At 39.4% G+C, this 22,174-nt stretch overlaps 1 long non-coding RNA gene across 1 annotated transcript; it reads right to left on the bottom strand.

Moving 5' to 3' along the window:
* Positions 1 to 16,046: 16,046 nt before the first annotated feature.
* On the bottom strand, positions 16,047 to 21,650 carry LOC131188505 (uncharacterized). The gene is made up of 3 exons (XR_009152790.1): positions 21,515 to 21,650; positions 20,009 to 20,098; positions 16,047 to 17,330 (listed from the first exon to the last, which is right to left on the bottom strand). It is a non-coding gene; the product is annotated as an uncharacterized LOC131188505 (long non-coding RNA).
* Between the last annotated feature and the right edge of the window lie 524 nt (positions 21,651 to 22,174).

Genomic DNA, 22,174 nt, shown 5'->3' with positions numbered 1-22,174 from the left:
GTTCTTCATATATTTTAGCCTCCAGTCCTCTAATTATCTTTGTTGCTCTTCTCTGCACTTTTTCTGTTTGGACTCCAACTTCCAGACTTTGCACCCACCCTTGCTGGGAATTCTGGAAATTGTAATAAAATCGCTGCACATTGATAAGGATTTGCTTCAGTGTGCTGCTCGGGTTTGTTTAGACTAAATAAACTGTCTGGATTAAAGCATGTCCAGAAAGCAAAAAATCACTCATCCACATGTGTGTTTGAAGATAACATTCGTTTCATGGTTATGCTTCTAACGCTTGAGCTTTTCACAAAGCAAAATATTTTTTTTTTGAAGATGCACACACCCCAACATATCTGGAAGACGGGGAAAGCTTCTGTACAGCTTTCTAACTGCTCATGCTTTCTTTCTGCACAGCAGTTGTTCATGACATGGGGTCTTTTGCACTGTTGGAGAAAGACAGAAAATTAAGGGCAAAGGTTTATAAAAGAACATACTACCTAAGTGCTGTTACATGCTTCCTACACATGAATAACGTTCCTAATGGATATACAGATAGTCCTTAGCTTACAACCATTCATTTATCAACCGTTTGAAGTTACAACGGCACTGAAAAAGTGACTTATGACTGGTCTTCATACTTACAACCATCGCAGCATCCCATGTCATCTCAAAAGTGCTTTTTTTCAAGAGGCAACTGGACTTTCTGGTTTTTCTTTGAAGACGTTTCGCTTCTCATCCAAGAAGCTTCTTCAGCTCTGGCTGGATGGTGGGGAATGGTGGAGAATTCCCCATCATCCAGTCAGAGCGGAAGAAGCTTCTTGGATGAGAAGCGAAATGTCTTCAAAGAAAAACCAGAAAGTCCAGTTGCCTCTTTGGAACAACTATGACCTGGATGGCTGAGAATCTCCATAGACATCCTCATGGTCACATGATCAAAATTTGGGTGCCTGGCAACTGGCGTGTATTACGATAGTGGAGCATCCCAGAGTCATGTGATTGCCATTTGTGACCTTCCCAGCCAGCTTCTGACAAGCAAAGTCAATCAGGGAAGCTGGATTCACTTATGATTACATGAATCACTTAATGGCTATGATTTGCTTAACAATCTTGGCAAAAAGATTGTAAAATCAGGTGTGACTCACATAGCAACTGTTTGCATAGCAATAGAAATGCTGGTCCCAATTGTGATTGTAAGTCAGAACTACCTGTAGTGGTCATTGACATATTTGAACATATATCTATATTTGTCCATGTTTACCTGAATGAAAGACTATTTTGAATTCAAGAAAACCTTATCCGGCACCCTCAAGATTAGACAAACAAAAACAAAGCGAAACAAAAAAAACGGTGTCCTTTATTGGGTTGATAACAAATTATGACAATTCTCCCATTTTAAATATAAATTATTTAGGAAAAAACTCTGCTATTCATTTACAATAGAATATTTATTTGGAAAAAAAGGGTTCATATTACCTCTATATATAGATATAATTTGCAGATTTTTATGACTGTTTTAATGCAGCTCCAGGGCATTTGGCTACATAATTAAGCAAAGCTGCTTGTTACGATACAATAGGCTGCAATTGTTACCTATAAATCCAAGAGTAATTTCATTTAAAAGCTGAAATGTATAACCACATTATTTAGGAATAAAGTTTTGAAATTAATCCTATCTGCACCAAGATGCATTCATTGATAATTCAAAAGCAAATGTCTAATATAAGGAGAATTGTATTCTAAATTCTTCATCCTGGTTAAGGTGACTGAGTTTAGTACATCGATAGTCTAATTTTCCCATATTTTCTCCATCCTTAATCTGACAGCAAAATGCACCAATAATCACAGCTTTTAGAGTGCTCAGAGTACAGCAAAGTAGGAAAGATAATACCATAACTGCATCTTAGCCGGAAGGATAAAATTGCAAATAGTAGCTTATTTATTTCATATGCTGTCAAGAATACCTTGATCATTCTTTAAGTAGGCATTTAGAATTATCTCCAGCTCCTAGGCAGTAGACACATTTGAAATCTTTATTAGGTAGTATCATTTTATCTTTCTCTTATTTTTTTCCTTCTGGGAAAGAAAATACACCCCTCCTGTATATATCACGGAAGGTTAAAAAGAAAACGGATTCTAATTTAATCATGATTCCGATTGGTTTAGAATTTTTTTCTTCAAACTTGGACACGTTTTGTCCTTTGAAAATGTCAAATGGTTCTCCTGTGTTCAGGTGGTTCTTCTGTCTCTTGTCATGTTACAGGAATCCAATTCCTCATGCAGAACGGAAGCCCTCCCTTATTTATTTATTTATTTATTTATTTAATCATATTTGCAAATATGATTAAATGCAGATTTAATGCAAATGTCAACCGCTGGATATCTGAATATCCTTCTGTCTTTTTGAGAGGAATGTTTTACGCATGCGGTAATGTATCAGCAGGATGACCTTATTACCACTCAGGCCATACATTAATAAAATTTCACATTGGTGCTATTTTATCATCCTCGTTATTTGTTTTTTTTAAAAAACCACTGTTTTAGATTTGCCCTACGTAATTTTTTTTCCAACTAAACTGATGAAGTATTCGAATATTTCTATAATAACCCTTAAATGAAAGAGGGTGGCAGTGCTAATTAAATCATTGATTGGTATATACGGTGGTGGGATTCAAGTAATTTAACAACCGGTTCTCTGCCCTAATGATTTCTTCAACAATCAGTTTAATAGGATGAGACTATTACCTTACACAATGTAAGCCGGCCTGAGTCTTCGGAGAAGGGTGGGATATAAATGTAAATAAAAAAAAAAAGTTTGCCAAACCGCTCAGAAAGTTAACAACGGTTCTCCCGAAGTGGTGCGAACTGGCTGAATCCCACCACTGGGTATATACCTCATAATGACAATCTAGACTCAGGGAGTGAGAAATTAAAATGTTCAGATGAATTTCTCCCTATACATAGCAGCTATATTATTATCTTTCAAGCAGTAAATATTGTACATGCACACACACACACACACACACACACAGATACAGCCACATATATATAATTATGTACATATACTGTATAACTATGAAATACGTTCGTGTGTTTGTGATATTCCCAATAGTGTTGCAAAATCAAATGCAAAATATATTTTAGCTGGCTGACCTTGTCTGGGCTTGGAAGCTGAACATGACTGAGCCTGGTTATTACTTGTTTGGAAGTCATTTGGGGAATTCCCAGCTGCAAGTTAGATTGAGGAGCTGAAAAACATCCTAAAACAGGGGTCTCCAACTGTGGCAACTTTAAGACTTGTGGACTTCAACTCCCAGAGTTGAAGTCCACAAGTCTTAAAGTAGCCAAAGTTGGAGACCCCTGTCCTAGAAGAAGACATACTATTCCATATTGTATTCCTCCCAGCCCCCATTGCAAAGAAAAGTCCATGAAGCCACCAGCAACTGACCTTGATTCATAGGGAACCTTTCTACATTAATCCTTTCAACACAATACAGGTAGTCTTCAACTTACAACAGTTCATTTAATGACCGTTCAAAGTTTAAACAGCGCTGAAAAAAAGTGACTTATGACCATTTTTCACATTTATGACCATTGCAGCATCCCCATGGTCACATGATTTACATTCGGATGCATGACAACTGACTCACATTTATGACAATTATAGTGTCCCGAGATCATGTGATCCCCTTTTACGACTTTCTGACAAGCAAAGTCAATGGGGAAGCCAGATTCACTTCACAACTGCCTTACTGCCCTATTTTTCGGAGTATAAGACGCACCTTAGTTTTTGGGGAGGAAAATAAGAAAAAAACTGATTGGCAGGTGGATCGACCTCCCGGAATACCCCCAATCAGCTGTTCCCAGAGGTGAATTCTAGCAACAGGTTCCTTGGTTGTGAGCTCTGTGCCTTGCTTTTTTTTGGCTTTTTTTTCTGCCTCCGAAAGCCACCAAAACAAAGCTTCAGGAAAAAAGCCTCTGAAGCTCTGTTTGGGGGCTTCTTTTCTCAAGCTTCTTTTCTGATGCTTTTTTCAGTCTCTGAAACCTCAGTTTGAGAAGATGGGCAGGGCTACATTTGGCGTATAAGACGCACCCAGATTTTCACCCTCTTTTTGGGGGGGAAAAGGTGCGTCTTATCCTCCGAGAAATACGGTAATTTAAGAACTGCAGCCATTCGCTTTATAAATGTGGCATGAAAAGTCGTAAAATGGGGCAAAATTCACTTAACAAACTTTTCATTTAGCAACATAAATTCTGGGCTCAATTGTGGTCGTATGTTGAGGACTACCTGTAGAGCAGGGGTCTCCAACCTTGGTCCCTTTAAGACTTGTGGACTTCAACTCCCAGAGTCCCTCAGCCAGGCTGAGGAACTCTGGGAGTTGAAGTCCACAAGTCTTAAAGGGACCAAGGTTGGAGACCCCTGCTGTAGAGTATTGGTAAGGTATTATATGAGAGGGCTCAGGATTCATTCTCTCTGTCAACAGGACAGCTCTTTGAAAATCGAACGTGATGGTACCAAATTTGATAAGAGCAGAGGAGCTGAAACAGCAAGTATGAAAATGAGTTGGATTTCAGCTAGGACAAATTATTTCAGACCTCCCCCTTACCCCCAAATATCCTTCTGGATGGGTACAATAGTTGGCAGTTTTCCAGATTGCTATTGATTGCTTCACTCTCAGCTTCTCTCCTGGTTATACCAAACATAGCATATGCCGCATGCCCTTTGTTTTCTTCATGCACACAAACTCATACCATTGCAACATGAGTGTAAATCAGAAATTCAGACATAACTGTCTACTTTTGTTTTTTAACAAAGAAAAGAATACAGATGACTTCTATAGCCACTGCTGACCAGGGGTGTTGGAGAAATTCTAGAAATTCCCTTACTTCAGAGGTGGGTTTCAGCAGGTTCTGACCAGTTCTGGAGAACCGGTAGCGAAAATATTGAGTAGTCCGGAGAACCGGTAGTAAAAATTCTGACTGGCCCCGCCCCCATCTATTTTCTGCCTCCCAAGTTCCAACTGATCAGGAGGAAATGGGGATTTTGCAGTAACCTTCCCCTGGATTGGGGAGGGAATGGAAATTTTACAGTATCCTTCCCCTGCCATGCCCATCAAGCCAAGCCCACCAAGCCACGCCCACAGAACAAGTAGTAAATTTTTTTGAAACCCACCACTGCCTTACTTGTTATGTTCAGTTAAACATAAACTTTTTGTAGATGGATAATTAGCACTGTAAAGAAAAGACCAAACTAAACTTTTTCTTCCCTTTAGTTGTGTTAATTTTTAGATAGAATGTATAGACTTTTTTTTGTACCTAAGAGAGCACTGAAAATGACTCCTGCTTCTACAATCTACTTGACCATCACAAGCTGGAACATCTGCCGCAAATTGAGATTTCAACAGGTTGTCATACAGATGATGATGCAATGAAAGTTCTCTTCCTTATGCGTTTGCATGCAATTGACGTGTGTGCGGAAGAAGTGAAGTCTGCATTGCAATGGTACAAGACGTGTTTTGTCATTTAGCCCTGCCCTCTGAATGGACATGACTGCAGGGTATTTTTCCCCCCTCTCATTCTGTTGGACTGGGATTTATATTCTATGAGTTCTTACAGAAGTGGGGAGAACCTTCAAATGAGCATCTCAGGTCCCCTCATCTCCTTAATTCTTGAATCTTGTAAGCACAGAATTCAGTTCTTGCTTAGTTGGTTGGGTAAATGGCTTATTTTTCTTTACTACCTTCTGAAGTAGAAGCCTTTATCTCCTGACTCATGAAAATCCACCAGAGTTTTTTCTTGAATGCCGTCAAACATTGATTGGCTTCAGTTTTCCAGGTCCATTCAAAGGCCTGCAGTTTCTCTTTTAACCATTCAACATGTCCTTTCTCTACATACTGATTTGTGAATTCAACTGGACTTGAACCAAGACCATAGGAGAGAGGGGGGAGAGATTGTTTCCTTCCTCTAAGGATTCTGTGAAAATCCCCATCCTCGCCTGAAGCCCCTCTTTACCATGGCAAGAAAGCCTCCGCTGATACCCATATTACAATAAAGCAAACAAACAAAAAAACCTCATTAGAAGGGAAGTGTGAACGGAGGAGAAAACAGAGAATTTCACATGTTTCAATGTGGAATTGCTGAATGCTGCAATTTTGAACCTGTATGTCAATTGAATATCTTTCTTTCTTGTTTAAAATCTGCACTAGAGATTTGCACCATGCTAGGTTTGGCTCCACACCCCAATGATGTCACGCTGCCATATTATTGAGCAGTTCTTTTGGCTCAACTGCAGTATAAGAGAAGCCACACTGAAACTGGCTCTCCCTTGAAAAGACAGGATCTCTGGGGTCCTTTTTTCCCGGGGGTGGGGGGGAACTCTTGTGTGTCCACATGCCTCCTCTTCTTCTCCCAAACATTTTCTACTTTAGGGGTCTTATAAGATACATATCCATCTTCCATTCAATGTTTTGAATCTTTCCCCACCTTTTGTGTAGAGCAGGATCAAGATTTTTAATGTGATAGAATCTGCTACAAGCAAAAGGTGATGCCTTTCAGACTTGGTTTTCAGTATTTTGGTAGAAATTAAGATGATAGCCAGTCATTTTCAAATTGACTGTCTGTCTCTATCCCTGTCATCTCCATCACCATCTCTTTCTCATCTACAGTATAAAAAAAAAGAGTAAATAATTTTTTTTATTGGCCAAGTGTGATTGGACACACAAGGAATTTGTTTTGGTGCATATGCTCTCAGTGTACATAAAAGAAAAGATACCTTCATCAAGGTACAACACTTACAACACTTAATGATAGTCATAGGGTACAAATTTAACACTTACTGATACAACACTTAATGATAGTCATAGGCTACAATTAAACAATCAGGAAACAATATCAGTATAAATCGTAAGGATACAGGCAACAAAGTTACAGTCATAAGTGGAAGGAGATGGGTGATGGGAACGATGAGAAAATTAATAGTAGTGCAGATTTAGTAAATAGTTTGATAGTGTTGAGGGAATTATTATTATTATTATTATTATTATTATTATTATTATTATTATTATTATTATTATTATACCCGTGCGCTCTCACAGAGAGGGACTCCTCAGGGTGCCATCGGCGCGACAGTGTCGTCTGGCGACGCCCAGGGGAAGGGCCTTCTCTGTGGGGGCTCCCGCCCTCTGGAACGAACTCCCCCCAGGACTCCGTCAACTTCCGGACCTCCGAACCTTTCGTCGCGAGCTTAAAACTCACTTATTCATCTGCGCAGGACTGGATTAGTTTTTAAATTTATGGGTTTTTTAATGGGTTTCTTATTATTTATCCTACATTTTTTAATCTCGGCCAATTGAATAAGTTTTTTAATTGTATTTTAATTGTATTTATATTGTAATATTATTGTGCATTTTTATCTGGCTGTGAACCGCCCTGAGTCCTTCGGGAGAAGGGCGGTATAAAAATTTAAATAATAAATAAATAATAATTATTTGTTTAGCAGAGTGATGGCGTTCAGGAAAAAACTATTCTTGTGTCTAGTTGTTCAGGTGTGTAGTGCTCTATAGTGTCGTTTTGAGGGTAGGAGTTGAAACAATTTATGTCCAGGATGTGAGGGATATGTAAATATTTTCACAGTCCTCTTTTTGACTCGTGCAGTATACAGGTCCTCAATGGAAGGCAGGTTGGTAGCAATTGTTTTTTCTGCAGTTCTAATTATCCTCTGAAGTCTGTGTCTGTCTTGTTGGGCTGCAGAACCAAACCAGACAGTTATAGAGGTGCAGATAATAGACTCAATAATTCCTCTGTATTACTCTGTATAACGATATTATTGTATATATAAATTAGGATAAATTAGAAAACAAATATAAATATAAATTAGAAAACAAATTAGGATAAATCTATACATGTATGATTGTGATTTTTTTTGTTAAAAGAATCTCAAAAAGATGTGAAAATGAGTTCAATCAGCTTATGAATAGTAAAATGAGAACTCACAAAACCAAAATGAACAGGTAGATGGGATCCATCAAGAAGATCTATATAAAGAAGTATCCAATTTAACTTGAGAAATTCTCCAGCTGAATTTTTGAGGGCAGTGCAGCCTTCCAGTTTTCTTCTTTCTTATAGTTTACACAATCACTTTGCAGCAAATAATATCTTTATTCCTTGCACCTAGGAGACAGTACTGGATGATAATGGGGAGCCACTTGTAGGGTAGTGTTGGTGTATATAGCATATACACCATATATAAAGTCAGAGAGATGAAATGCATTCCAAGAATCATGATGCTGACAGAGAGCAGCTTTCAGTCAACCTGACCCTTGCAAACACTGAATCATGTTGTTGTGAAATCTGGATTCAGCAATGAATGACTTACTGTTGGCAACTTCTGTCCTATCAGTATGCTTTTTGTAGTAGAATAGAGGGCTGGTGTTTGATATCATCTTGGAATATTTTGCTCCTAGAATGGTAATAAGTAACAGAACACTGGAGGTTCTATTGATCAGCTCCTTAAATTATTCCAGGTTTTTACCAGTCAGTACACAAAATCTACACCAAATCACACAAGCCACATTGTCTCTTGGCATAAAAATTGCCACTGTCTCTGTAACACACTTTTCCTTTAGAAGAACACGGTTCTTCTAAAATTTATTTCCTGGCCGTATGTTTTCAACCACAATGAAAAGCATCATTAATTGGTGCAGGGTGTTTAAGAAAGCCAAGGAACCTGATAAAGAGATAAGCAGGCTGGCAGATCAGAGATTCAGTGTTAAACCTACCAGATGATGAAGCCTGTTAGAGCAGGGATTGAAAGCATCACATAGATTTGTAGGTCAGGGAAAGATCTGTCGCTCATCTGGTTGAACTCCTCACACTGATTATTCCCATCCCACTCCTTTGAGGTTAATGCAGGCTGTCTAACTTTTGATTCTTTATACTGTAAAAAACCTTGTTTTATCCCATAGTTCAGGATGGAGGGAAATGTTATGGATAGAACAATCCCATAGAGCTTTGCTGGCTGAGGGACTCTGGGAGTTCAAGTCCACAAGTCTTAAAGGGACCAAGGTTGGAGACCCCTGCCATAGAGAGACTAGAGGGGAATTCTTGATAAAAAATATGTGACCTGCTGAACACTACTGAATTTACTATGTTTAATTTTCCACTCTCCTTTTTTTTTTTTTTGGTGTGGTATGTGTATAAACGCTTTTCTTTTGTGTTACATTGATTTCAATGGGAAGGATAATAAATATGCCAGCTCCAGGGCAATTGAACTGTAAAAGGAAATAAAAGTCTTTGGTCTGGTGTCTTTTGAATGTTCCCGCTTAGAAAATACATAAATCTAAACAGACCTAAAACAAAACATTATGCTGTACAAACCCGTACTTTAGGCGGAAATATTTACTACAATCCATTCTATGATATGTAAAGCACATTATATGCAGGGAGGTTTTTACTTGTTTAGACTTAGACTAACTTTATTGTCACTTTGAATGTACACTAATTGGCATACATTAAAATGAAATTTTATTGCATACAGCTCTCAAAGGGTCACCACCTCCAATATACACTACATAAACATGACAAAATAAATAAATATAAAATTATGCATATACCAATATATATTATATGACACAGAGAAACAACACAGTTTAGTTTGGATGTATACACGTACATGGCGAGTTTACCAGACAGATGGCATAGGGAGCAAAGCTGTTACAGAATCTGGTAGTCCTACTGGAAACACCTCAAAACCTCCTCCCAGAGGGGAGCAACAGAAGTAGACCGTGAAGTGGGTGTGTGAGGTCTCTAACAATGTTTTGAGCTCTAAGCACATAGTGCAGTATCCTGAATGACAGGAAGTGAGCTTCCTATAATCTTCTCAGCTGTCCTCACCACTCTCTGAATGGAGGCACTGCAGGCACCAAACCGAACAGCGATGCTGTTTGTTAAAACGCTCTCAATCATGCCTCTGTAAAAAGTGGCCAGGATAGAAAGAGAACACAAGTACTTGCTCTGCAGTAGTTTGGTCTACATTTGTATAACTTGGTTAAGTTTTTAGATCTGGAGAATCTGATAAAGAACTATTAGAACTATATCAACTGCCTATATTTTGCTCCGCCCCCTTTGGGGGGTGGGGAAATAAACTCTATTTTTTTTTTAAAAAACTTATTCTTAAGGAGGGTGATGATCTCTTTAGAATTTATTTTGGGAGCGCTTTTGGAGAGGGTCGAAGGTGCCACTGCTCACGCTGCAGTTTTGTTGCATAACTTTTGTCCTTCTGAAGCCTTCCTGGCTACCCCGACTCAACAATAAAATACAATTAAACCCTTGAGATGTAATTAACTGTGGCAAGCTTAAGATATGTAAATTGCTGCAGAGATGATAAACAAATGGAAAATAGGGCAAGAGCACACATTATTTGGTCGCCTCACAATAAAAAGAACAACAGAGGAAATTTCACCTAAATTTGCATTACATTTCAATATGTGATCAACTGAAAATGAGAATCTGTTGGGGAATACTGGAGAGAAATGATTGGCATGGCATTATAAAATTCTGCTGCCAATTGGCAGCTCCGGATAGAAATGTTGGTGAGATGTTCTCACCTTCTTTCTAAAGTAAAAACTTTTCACCCTCTGGATCTGTGAGGGTCTGGGCCGGATGCGTCACACGCCCACCCCCAGTTTATCGAAGGGGAAAAAAGTTGTGATACATCACGTGACAACAATGTGACGTTGTGAATTTGACACTGATAGATTACTCAATACTGCCTTTTTCTTCTTGGTATGATGATCCTTTTTCTAAATGACAATTTGTTCAGGGCATACCTACATGTTATGTAGTGCAGTGTAAGTGGGATCCTTTTTTCTAATAGCAACTCAATTTGAAATGAAGGATTTCAAAGAAAGTCAGTTAGATTATGTAGCTTGTCCCTGTGATGTATTTATTAGCAACCAGTTTACATACTACAGATCGGCCAGTTATCCAGATAAGAGCACTGTTTCAAAATTCAGAAGTGCTTTGTCCCTGGCTTGATTTAATGCTGCACCAAAAGAAACCGCAGTTCATGTTTGTTATACTGCCAGTTTGACAGGGACGCTGATCTCTCTACATTGCTAGGCCAATTGGGTGACCAATTGTCCTCCTTTAGGGAGGAGAGTCCTTCTTTTGTAAGTTCTGTCCTCTCTCGAAAAGGGTCCTCCTACATGTCCTCCGTTTTGATATTTGAAGACTAATCTGTAAATCTCTGTATTCGATTGATGCCGATCCGATCCGTTGCGTGTAATGTGACGTATTTGTATTTGACATGATTTGTGAAGGCTCGGTACAGTGCATCGAGATGCGATTATGAGATGCATGCGTTCCGCATAGGAGAATTGTTTTGAGAGAATGCACCATGTGCGCAAGAGTGCGCCACCGCAAGTAGCACGGCACGGCACACATGCACGCATTAGACTCACTTCTTTCTCAGTGAATATTCAATCATACACAATAGCACAATAATTCACGTTTTATTAATTCATTATCTGTTTAATAATTTCCAAATATGTATAATTTTATTTACAAGTTTTTTCAATGGAAAAGTACTCATTTAAATAATAATTAATAGGCACATAAACATAATTACAATATAAAATGTTATTGTTACAAATGTTTTTATTATGCATTTATCATATTATAGTGTATTCTGTATTACTGTTGCAATGAATAAAACGTTTCTTTTATTTACGATATTTTTTTCTTTAATTTATTTGTGTTCTCCTTCTCATTGTAAAAAAGTTGATCACCTTATTTATATTAACTATTAAACAACCATTCTGTGTCCTTAAACATTGTTCAGTTTTGGTATATCGTCTGTAAACTCAGTCTTCCTATGAGCTATAAGTGAATCCCCAATGATTTACTACGGTGATCTTCTCTTGCTTTGGTCTATGATCATAATAAAATCTGTAAAGTATACTGAAACTGCCAAGCATCTGATAATGAATAATTTTAGGAGAAGTAATATCCCCAATGAATACACCAGTGGCTTCTTCTTCACCAGTTATTTTAAAGGAAAAGAATATTTATGAGCTTCAGCTGTTTGCTATACTTTTTGTTTTGTAGTCTAGTCTAATAACAATACAGTCTCTGGGTGTTCTATTAATGGAGAAATGTTTTTGTTTTTTTTGAAATGTTGATGCATCTTTGAGCAGCGTGCCAGTGGGATACCAGTTGTCTTAGTCCAGCTACCTTGTTATCTTAATTAAAAGGGAAAAACCAGCTTTGATCAACTGCAACTCTATTGTATAAGCTGTTTCAATACACTCTTGTCTGGTTCACTCACTGTGCAATACATAAAAAGGATTTATATTTCACACTGGGTAGGAAGTCTCATTTAAATGTTTCCTGGTTTTGATCTCCTTAGGGGGAATTAATTTGTATTCCTGTTTGAAAAAATAACAAGCGGCATGGCATTCCATTTATTAAATCATTTAAACAGTCCCAATATGAGCTACTGGGTTAATGAGTTATGCATCCCAATTCCAATCTGTTCAGACTTTTCCTGGAGACCCAGATATGGGGAGAAAAGAGGAGGAACATGAGAGCAAACTGCAAACATAATGTTACCTCGCTTGTTATGGAAATTGATCTGCAGTATCTTGGGATACGCAGTCTATTGGTTCAGAAAATGTAATAACCATTAAAGGAGAGCTATAATTTAATCCAGGGGTCTCCAACCTTGGCAACTTTAAGCCTGGAGGACTCAACTCCCAGCTTTGCTGGCTGGGGAATTCTGGGAGTTGAAGTCCTCCAGGCTTAAAGTTGCCAAGGTTGGAGACCCCTGATTTAATCCACAGAGCTAGGGGATGTTTGAAATACAGCTTTGTACTTAAAAGAATTGTGCCCAGTGTCCATCCCTAAAGGATGGAAAAAAGGAATGACTCATTTTAGAACTGGTCTTCAAAACCTCCTTTGTTTATTTGTCTCCTTGCACAAATCATTTCACAACCATCTCTATCCCTGCTATAACCTGGTGGTCCATGTGAAATAAGCAAACACATACATCATTTCGTCGTCGTCACACACACACATTTAACCATGTGCTTATTCAGGGGAACTACCTGGCCTTGTACTTTTCCTGACTCAGAATAAACATGTTTCACAGATACATTCTTCTGCAAAGCAAATGGAAATGTTATTCACCCTCATTCTATAGAGTTTAAAACATTTTGTTGAAACTAAAGAATGAGGTTCTACCCGGGCCATGTATTTGCCAGGGTATCCCAGCATGTCTTCCTCCTGAGCTAGATGGAAAAGCCAGTTCTTCACTGCTCTCTTGAAATCCTGGAGAGAAGAGATAGACTGGATCGGATGTAGCTAACGGATTAACAGAGTTGGAAGGGACCTGATAGGTCATCTAGTCCAACCCCCTGCTCAAGCAGGAGATCCTATACTATTTCTGACAAATGGCAGTCCAATCTTTTCTTGAAAGTCTCAAGTGATGAAGCGCCCACAACTTCCGAAGGCAAACTATTCCATTGGTTGATTGTTCTCACTGTCAGAAAGTTCTTCCTCATTTCTAGGTTGAATCTCTCCTTGGTCAGTTTCCATCCATTATTCCTTGTCTGGCCTTCAGATGCTTTGGAAAACAGCTTGACCCCCTCCTCTCTATGGCAGCCCTTCAAATATTGGAAGATGGCTATCATGTCTCCCCTGGTCCTTCCCTTCACTAGACTCAGTTCCAGGGCTCCATCAAATGGCATTCTGGATATACAGGGCTTGGAAAGAGCTGACCTTTCTCTCTTTCTGGAGCCACGGAGACCTTTAGAGGTGAACAACCAACATCTTAAATGTATTAAAAAGACAAGTATATTCAGGTTTGACTCAGTAAGCCTATGCTATTGTTTTACAGTATACTTTTGCCTTCTTATTTATTTATTGATCAAATTTATATACCGCCCTATCTCCCGAAGGACTCAGGGCGGTATATATTCTAGGGTGTTTGTGCCACTGGGGGCAAAAGAGAGGAGGGAATATGTTTTCTATACTGTATGTCCTCCTCCCAACACAACCAATGGCTTCTTGAGCAGGGGGTGCTCCATGACTTTCTTCACAGAAGATGGAAATATCTCCTTACACAAAAAAGTATCAACTATTGGCCAGGTCCTTCCCAGGGGTGCTATTCAGCAGGTTCTGGAGAACCGGTAGCAGAAATTTTGAGTAGTTCGGAGAACCGGCAAATACCACCTCTGGCTGACCCCAGAGTGGGGTGGGAATGGAGATTTTGCAGTATCCTTCCCCTGCCACGGCCACCAAGCCACGGCCACCAAGCCAACCACACTCAACAAGCCACGCCCACAGAACTGGTAGTAAAAAAAATTGAATTCCACCATTGGTGTTTCCCCCGTCACCTCATAGGGTGCTATAACCAACAGGGCAGGGATACAGTTGAGAATGTTGGAGCTAACACTGCATAAATTTCCTATGTTTTTCTTCATGACTCATAGACTCAAACTGATTACAGATGATTTCACAAGTTGAAACCTCACTCATTTCTATTAACATAGTTTGGCTAAAGTTCTACTTGTTTGGATCCAAACAGCTTTTTGTCAAATGCCATGGGAATTTTTCACAAAGGCCCCCCAGTATTTTTGGTGAATCGTTTTATCTGGTGTAGTAGAGTAGGAAGACAATTTTGAAAAAGATATGTTACAATCATTATATAAAATATCAGTTTAGCCTATAAAGACTGGAAACGGTGAGGAAGATACTCAAGATTCACCCATCTTGACTCTCTTGAATATAAAAAAGAGGAGAATAGACACTGTCAGGTTTTCAAGCCATCAGAATCCATTAAGCTCCTGGGTGGACTGATCTAATAGATTCCTCCCCACCGCAGAAGGAGATCATCCACAGATGTGGAACAGTGATCTATCCACAACAAGGAGCAAAAATCAGTGCTTCCACTTTCAGATTATAGTTAATTAGCTTTTCACATATTTTCATTAAGTGAATTTTTTAATTCTCTTGTTCTGGTTAGTTAGCACTGTGTTGGTAGGTGGTTCAAAAGTAACCTAAATATCTGCCATATCTCCAAAACAAAATTAATATGAGATAACTCATAATTTTTAAATAGATTGCATGTTGATAACTCTTTTCTGAAAATACAGAATTTTGTAGCATATTCATTTAGCCCACTGTTATCACAAAATTATTTAGGTCTGCATCAAAATAAGAGTTTTGACAAGCCTCTCTTCCCCAACACATCTTAAATATTTGCCAAGAGTGGGATTTGCATGTTTCATGCTCTGAGTCAGCATGGAATTGCCAGATAGGAATATAGGGAGGTGGTTATTGTCTGCTATGACTTCTCCTCCCATAAGGATTAGAAGCTGGCAATGTGGAGGTTAGCAATATAAATAGTCATTAAGTATAAATAGGGAGCATCCTGCTGCAGCTGTTTATGAGCTATAAGACTACAATATGTGATATTCCAATGGTTTGTGCTTTTATTTATTTAATTCTTTGATATAAAGTGGGGGGAGAGACAACTCTATGACCTTTCAGGAACACTGATAGTGTTTCAAGGGTGCCTTTGCAGGGCGGGGATGTAAACCTACATATTTAAAAGACATTAAGAAAGCAGAAGCCTTAGAAGACTTTCTAAGCTCATTATTAAATTATCGCCTTTGTTTTGTGTACAGAATATGTGTTGGGAACTGTTAAATTGGGCGAGCAAAGAGACTGGAAACAGGCTTCAGACAAGAGCTCTTTATTTGACAACTATTTACAATCCAGCAGCTTGCCTCTCTGACAGCTTGCCCTTTTATAGGGAGCTGTCAGGGGTTTCAACCTATCGTGTTTGAGTATTCTTCCCTCTCAAACACTGGACCTGACTGAAGCCTTTCCGGCTGTCAGTATCTAACAGGAACTGAAGCAAAAGTTCAGTTTTGCATGTTTTTGCATGTTGTCTTCTAATAGGAACATTCAATGAATGATTATCTATGGAGACTCTCAGTCATCCAGGTCATAGTTGTCCTCCTCCTCCTTCGTAGCACCTTTGGGTTAATGACCGATTCCTCTCTAGGATCCTCAGGCGATGTTACTTCTTTCACCAGAAAAACATGTCTAGAGGCCCATCTTTTTAATCTCGTCTTTGAATTGTTACCTATTTCAGCCAGGAATGGCTATTGCGCGTAAGTGCAAAGGCATAACTAGTTCTTTCCTTTCCTTTCTCTTTTCTCTTCCTATTCCTCTTTTCTGGTTATGATTCCATGTTTCTGAATAAAGTAGTCCTTGAGTAAATAGCCTTCTTGGCTGTGCATTATAAATTCTTAAATACAAGCAAGCTAAACAAGAACACCCCAAAAAATGCATTGAAGTGTACAAGGGGGACGGGAAGAAAGAAGTGTTCAGTGTAATAAATAGCGGTGTCATTTATTAGCAGTTGGGAAGCAGAAACCCATTTGGGAAAAATCAAAAGGAGCTGAGATACAGCTTAGAAATAACAAACAGATGTCATTAGGTAGGAAACAAGACATTATTTAGCCAGTCTTGGGTTAGCATGAGGTACCCATAAACCACCAATGTGCTCTTGTAAACTTAATGTGACCCATGTAGGGCCCACATGTGTTGAGTGAACCAATTAAGTTGTGATAAATCAACCCCGTCCACCCTAATGTGACAAGGGGTGTGTGTGTCTTGGTGTTTTGGCAGATAAAAGAACAAAGTGATTTTAAAGCCAACGGCTTTGCCACAACAAACTTAACTTTTCCTAATGGGACCACTGCTTGGAAGTACTGACACATGTGTGGGGAAGAACACAAAGTGAATAAGTACAGTTAAGCTCAGTGCTGGCAGATGACTGTGCAAGGCTGGATTTCAAGAAGAATGAAACAAGCATGTGTAAACTTAGAAGCAACAATCTTATCCTTTGATAACGTTATGGTTGGCTTAATTTCAGTTGGCTTAAACATGCCACATGCAATATTGGCTTGTAGTCAACAGTTACAATCCAGTTTAATTTAGTTATATTTTTCTTGTCCAATTCTGTTAAAAAAATGGAACAAAGGTGGAAAAACTATAATCTAGGGTAAAGCAATGTGGAAATACTGAAATTTCTTCCTGGCTTCAGGTAGATGAGTATGCTTAGGTTGTTGTTGTTGTTGTTGCTGTTGTTTGTCTTTTTCAGCATTCATTTGCTTTCTCCTACATCCATGTCAAGCTCTTTGCAAGGAAGTTGACACAGAAAGAACAAACAAAATTGTCGTATGTCTTTATCCATGCTTTTTCAGGTCTGAGACCTTGGAGAAATCTGCCAGCCAATGCACTGGCAAAGAGCCAGAATGTAAACTGTGTATCTAAAGAAACAGAATTGTAAATTAGATGAAACAAAGGTTTGTGTTGGTATATGGCAGCTCCCTCTCTGTCCCTCCTTATAGTACTCTTGTTCTGTCCTCCTTCGCCTCTGTCTGAGTGATGGTTTAATTAGCCGGCACTATCAGCTCTGGCAGCAAAATAGCGAGCGTCTGCCAAGTGTCTCTGTTATCTCCCTCGACGCCGATGAGTCACCCAGGAACAAACTTCAGCTCTTAGTTAGTTGATTTGCCTGCTACGAAGAGGCACAGCAGTTCTTGATGCCTTTATATCCTGTGGGGTGTGGCTCCGTGACTCAGCACTTCCTAGGCCTGCCCCACCCCTGCTTCTGTTGTTCCCTCCTCTCCTGCCTACAAAACCTAGGGTCCAACCAAGCCTGATTGCCATCAGCTGGGTCTGAAGGCGTGGCCTGGGGGGGGGAAGAGTCAGGGGACGGAGGCCTCATTATCTTCCACCTGGCCTGCCTCTGGCTCCTGGAGCTGAGCCAGGGAAGCCAGTGCTCCCGAGGTAAGTCCTGATGGCCCCTCCCCACTATCCAAGTCACTTTCTGGCAGGAGGCCTGGCTTCAAGTTACTTTCTGGCAGGAGACCCGGCTCGGGGGACGCAGACACAACAACTCTTTTTTTCTATGTGGCTTTATTATATTAGTTTTATCTGGCTCATTACACAGAAGAACTTACATTATCCCACTATTATTTAAATCTCCCACAGTTTCCTTTATTATACAAATTGATCCAGGGGTGAAATCCAGCAGGTTCTGACAGGTTCTGGAGAACCGGTAGTGGAAATTTTGAGCAGTTCAGAGAACCGGTAACAGAAACTTTGAGTAGTTCAGAGAACTGGCAAATACCACCTCTGGCTGGCCCCAGAGTGGGGTGGGAATGGAGATTTTGCAATATCCTTCCCCCCAGAAGTTGGGAGGGAATGGGGATTTTGCAGTATCCTTTCCCTGGAGTGGGGTGGGCATGGAGATTTTGCAGTATCCTTTCCCTGCCATGCCCACCAAGCCACACCCACCAAGCCATGCCCACCAGCCACACCATGCCCACCAAGCCATGCCCACAGAACCGGTAGTAAAAAAAAATGGATTTCACCACTGAATTGATCCCTCCATAATGTTTATGATAAACCAATATATTCACCATTATTTGTCATTTGTAGTTGATTTATGTCTTGTCTTTCATTTGGAAGCTCACATCAATGTATGTAGCCCTCTGTCCTCACACTTTGTTTCCATAACAACCCTATGGGGCAGGTTGGACTAAGAAAAAATAACTGGCTCAGAGTCATCCCAGGAAGGGGAAATAGAACCTGGCTTTACTGTTCCCAGTCCAACATTTTAACATTATATCACATTGAATTTTATGGCCAACACAGTAACTAATACATGGATAAATGCTCACGTTTTATACTATAAATTGGTGCCCTAATACTTTATTCCAGTAAATCCATAGCTAACACAGAATCTGAACTTAGGCTATTTTCTTACACATGTGCTAAAAGTTATGGAGGCTAACTTTGAATTATTTATGTGGATTCAGTAAGTATAAGACGGAAAATGGAATTAAGCCACAGAAAAAAGAACCTATATTTTCACTACAAATGCATTTAAATATGTATTATCAATACAGAAAACAAAACATCTATCTTAAAGCTCACTGGTGAGAACTCATCTGTATTGTCCCATAAATCAGAGGTTCCCAAACTTGGCAACGTATGGACTTCAACTCTGCGCATGCTGGCTGGGCAATTCTGGGAGGTGAGGTCCACACATATTAAAGTTGCCAAGATTGGGAACCAGAGGTGGGTTTCAGCAGGTTCTGACCAGTTCTGGAGAACTGGTAGCAGAAATTTTGAGTAGTTCGGAGAACCGGTAATAAAAATTCTGACTGGCCCCGCCCCCATCTATTCTCTGCCTCCCGAGTCCCAGCTGATCAGGAGGAAATGAGGATTTTGCAATAACCTTCCCCTGGAGTGGGGTGGGAATAGAGATTTTACAATATTCTGCCCCTGCCACAAAAGAATTTTGAAACCCACCACTATTGGGAACCCCTGCATTTCAATTCAAGTTTTGGAAATAATACTTCCCATTGTCTACAAAGTTATACATGGTGGTTGAGTGTGATGAGAATCAAAGTGCAGCACATGTTTAAATATAAGGGTGGGACAACTTATATCAAATACTGGATTGTCCTCTGGTTATTTGGATTTTAACTCTCATCAAGTTATCAGCTTGGGTCAAAACATTTAGATTTCTAAATGACATTTTAGTAATTTCTAGCACTAACTTGAAAAGAGAATAACTCAAACATTTTCCAGTTCAGTTTTGGCCATATGCCCAATGAAGCAACTGCTTATCTGAAACTGTGATTTAAAAACATTTACTATGTGTGTCAGTATTATGACTAATTCCATTGCTTCACAGCTATAATATCCAGATTGTTTGCTCAGCTGTAAGGTTGGCTATCACAGAAGAATATTGCAGACTGCTTTGGTATGCTGTGTTCCCTACTAGAAGCCCCATGTTTTCTACTATATTCTTCATTTTGGGTACTTCAGAAGGTGAATAAATAAACTCTTGGGAACATTGTACAATTACCATGCAGACATCTGACTTCTTGAAAAGGTGACCCGCAAAGGCCACTTCCAATAACATACTTACATATAATCTGTGTTATCGGCAATAGGTAGATAATGTAGAGTAGCATCCCATACATGTCAAAAAATTGAAACATCTCTGCCATTTCAGATACTGGTAATTGGGAAGGATAAATCATAGAAAAACACACAGAGAAGTTAATAATCAGAGCCCCACTTGATTGAAAGACCCTTGATTCGTGAACAATCATTTTATATCATTATTCCCTTGATTCTCATAAGTTTATTGTGAATCCAATATTGGCATTTCCATTTTGGTGCTCTGGAAATAAATGTAGCTCCAGAAATGATTGGTTGGACAAGTGCCATCAGGTCAGAGTCAACTCTTAGCAACCAGATAATTTTGTCCAGGACAATCTGTCTCCAGCCTGTTCCTTCAGGTCTTCCAATGATCCACCCTTTGCCAAGCTCCAGATGTACTGCCAAAAGTACTTTTCCTTTTATCCTACTGATTACTGGATCACTGTGGGGGCAGGGGAATGGGGAGAGGCACTAGAAGTAGAGATAGCAAGCAAACTATTCTCTTATCTCTTTCTCTCTCCTACAAGAGTACAGTTTGTGAAGGCTTTTAAATGTTCAATATTTCTGCATAAACATGACCTAAAATGTGATCTGATCTCCATACAGATCACAAAACTTGATAAAGAGAATCCAATTAAACAAATGAGTCAAAAACATTATACTTGCCCCTTCCCTTTCCTGTGGACTTCCCCAGATGCAGACTTTCTATTGGAGCCTGTAACTTGCTTACCAAGTCTTACACTGTGTGACATTTTTGATTTTGATTTTTGACTGTATGCCAACTCTCTTTAGATAACTTGGGTGGACTTGATCCTTACACAGTAGAATCTACTTACACTTGCTAAATGCAGTGAATGGACTGAAGGAATCAAATCCAAATTAGGTCAACATTTTTGCCCTGCTTTTAAGTGTGGATCTCAGCTCAACTGTCCGGGACAACGCTTTCATTTTCAGCTTGAGACAAACTCTGACCGTGGATCTGCGAGTGAGAGAGAAGCAGCTAATGTCTTCTCACATGCTTTATGCTTTTAAAATAACATCCCTGTTCAAGGCGAATCCAGTTTCCAGTCATGCAAAGTGGAGCATTAATCAACTCCCACCTGTTACCACTGAGTGCAGTGGGAAAACCAGCAGATGGTAAACTGAACCGACAGCTTCTGAGGAACTCGGATCGTTTGAGGAAGCAGAAGAAACAAAGCTTTGTAATTAGTGCATCGTGACAGGTCCAGCAGCCCTCCTGCTATTAATGCAATTAGAGTCAATGTCAGGAGAACATGAACTTAAAACACCCATTGTTTCAAAGAGTTTGTTACTGCTGCAGTCCTCCTCTTAACAGCTGATCACATTAAAACAAGTATCAAGAAATAGCTTATTTTAAGTTCTTTGTGGAGGAGGAGGAAGAGAAGGAGGGAGAGGAGGAGGGGGAGGGAAGTCTCTCAAACACCGATATTTATTAGGGTTGTGCAGAGACCCCAAATCAACTTTGTACCTGGCTATGGTTTCCAGAAGCAGCATAATCCATCTTATGTTGCTGTTGGTAGTAGCTCATCCAACCTACTTCTGATTCTGGAGTAGAAAACAGGAAAAATGGAGCAATGTCCTCTCATTACTCAGCATGGAAAAACTGTAAGCACTTAATGGTCCAAAAATGGGGGAAATGTGCAGGAAATGTAGAACACAAAACAGAGTGAAGTGGTCCAATTTCCATAGGAACTAGTGCCTGAGGTGTCATCTTACATATATCAGTCCATCCCAGATTCAGTTTTTGATTTACAGCTCCAATATTAGCAAAAACGGTTGCCAATGTTAGTAATATTAATTTAGCGCATAAAGCTAACTTATTCAAAACAAATTTTCTCTTTCCTCAGTAGAGTACAAGGTAGCTACTGTCAGTGGACAAGGCAGCAGTGGAAGAGACAGAAAAGATGAAAATAAAAAGACAAGAGGAAAGAATATGTCTCAAATAAGCCTACAGGCAATTTTGGACAATTGTGAACCTCGGTTAATTCCTTGAAATTATTTTTAGCTAAATAGTAACAGTTTTTTAGCCTTAAATTCTTTTCAGTGAGAACGAAAGGACTAATCCAATCTTTCTCAATCTGATGTCCACCAGATGGAGTGGATCACAATTCCCATCATTCCTACCCAA

Source organism: Ahaetulla prasina, chromosome 1 (genome assembly GCF_028640845.1).
Source record: "Ahaetulla prasina isolate Xishuangbanna chromosome 1, ASM2864084v1, whole genome shotgun sequence".
Classification (NCBI taxonomy): Eukaryota; Metazoa; Chordata; class Lepidosauria; order Squamata; family Colubridae; genus Ahaetulla; species Ahaetulla prasina.
This window is presented reverse-complemented; position numbering and strand designations above follow the sequence as displayed.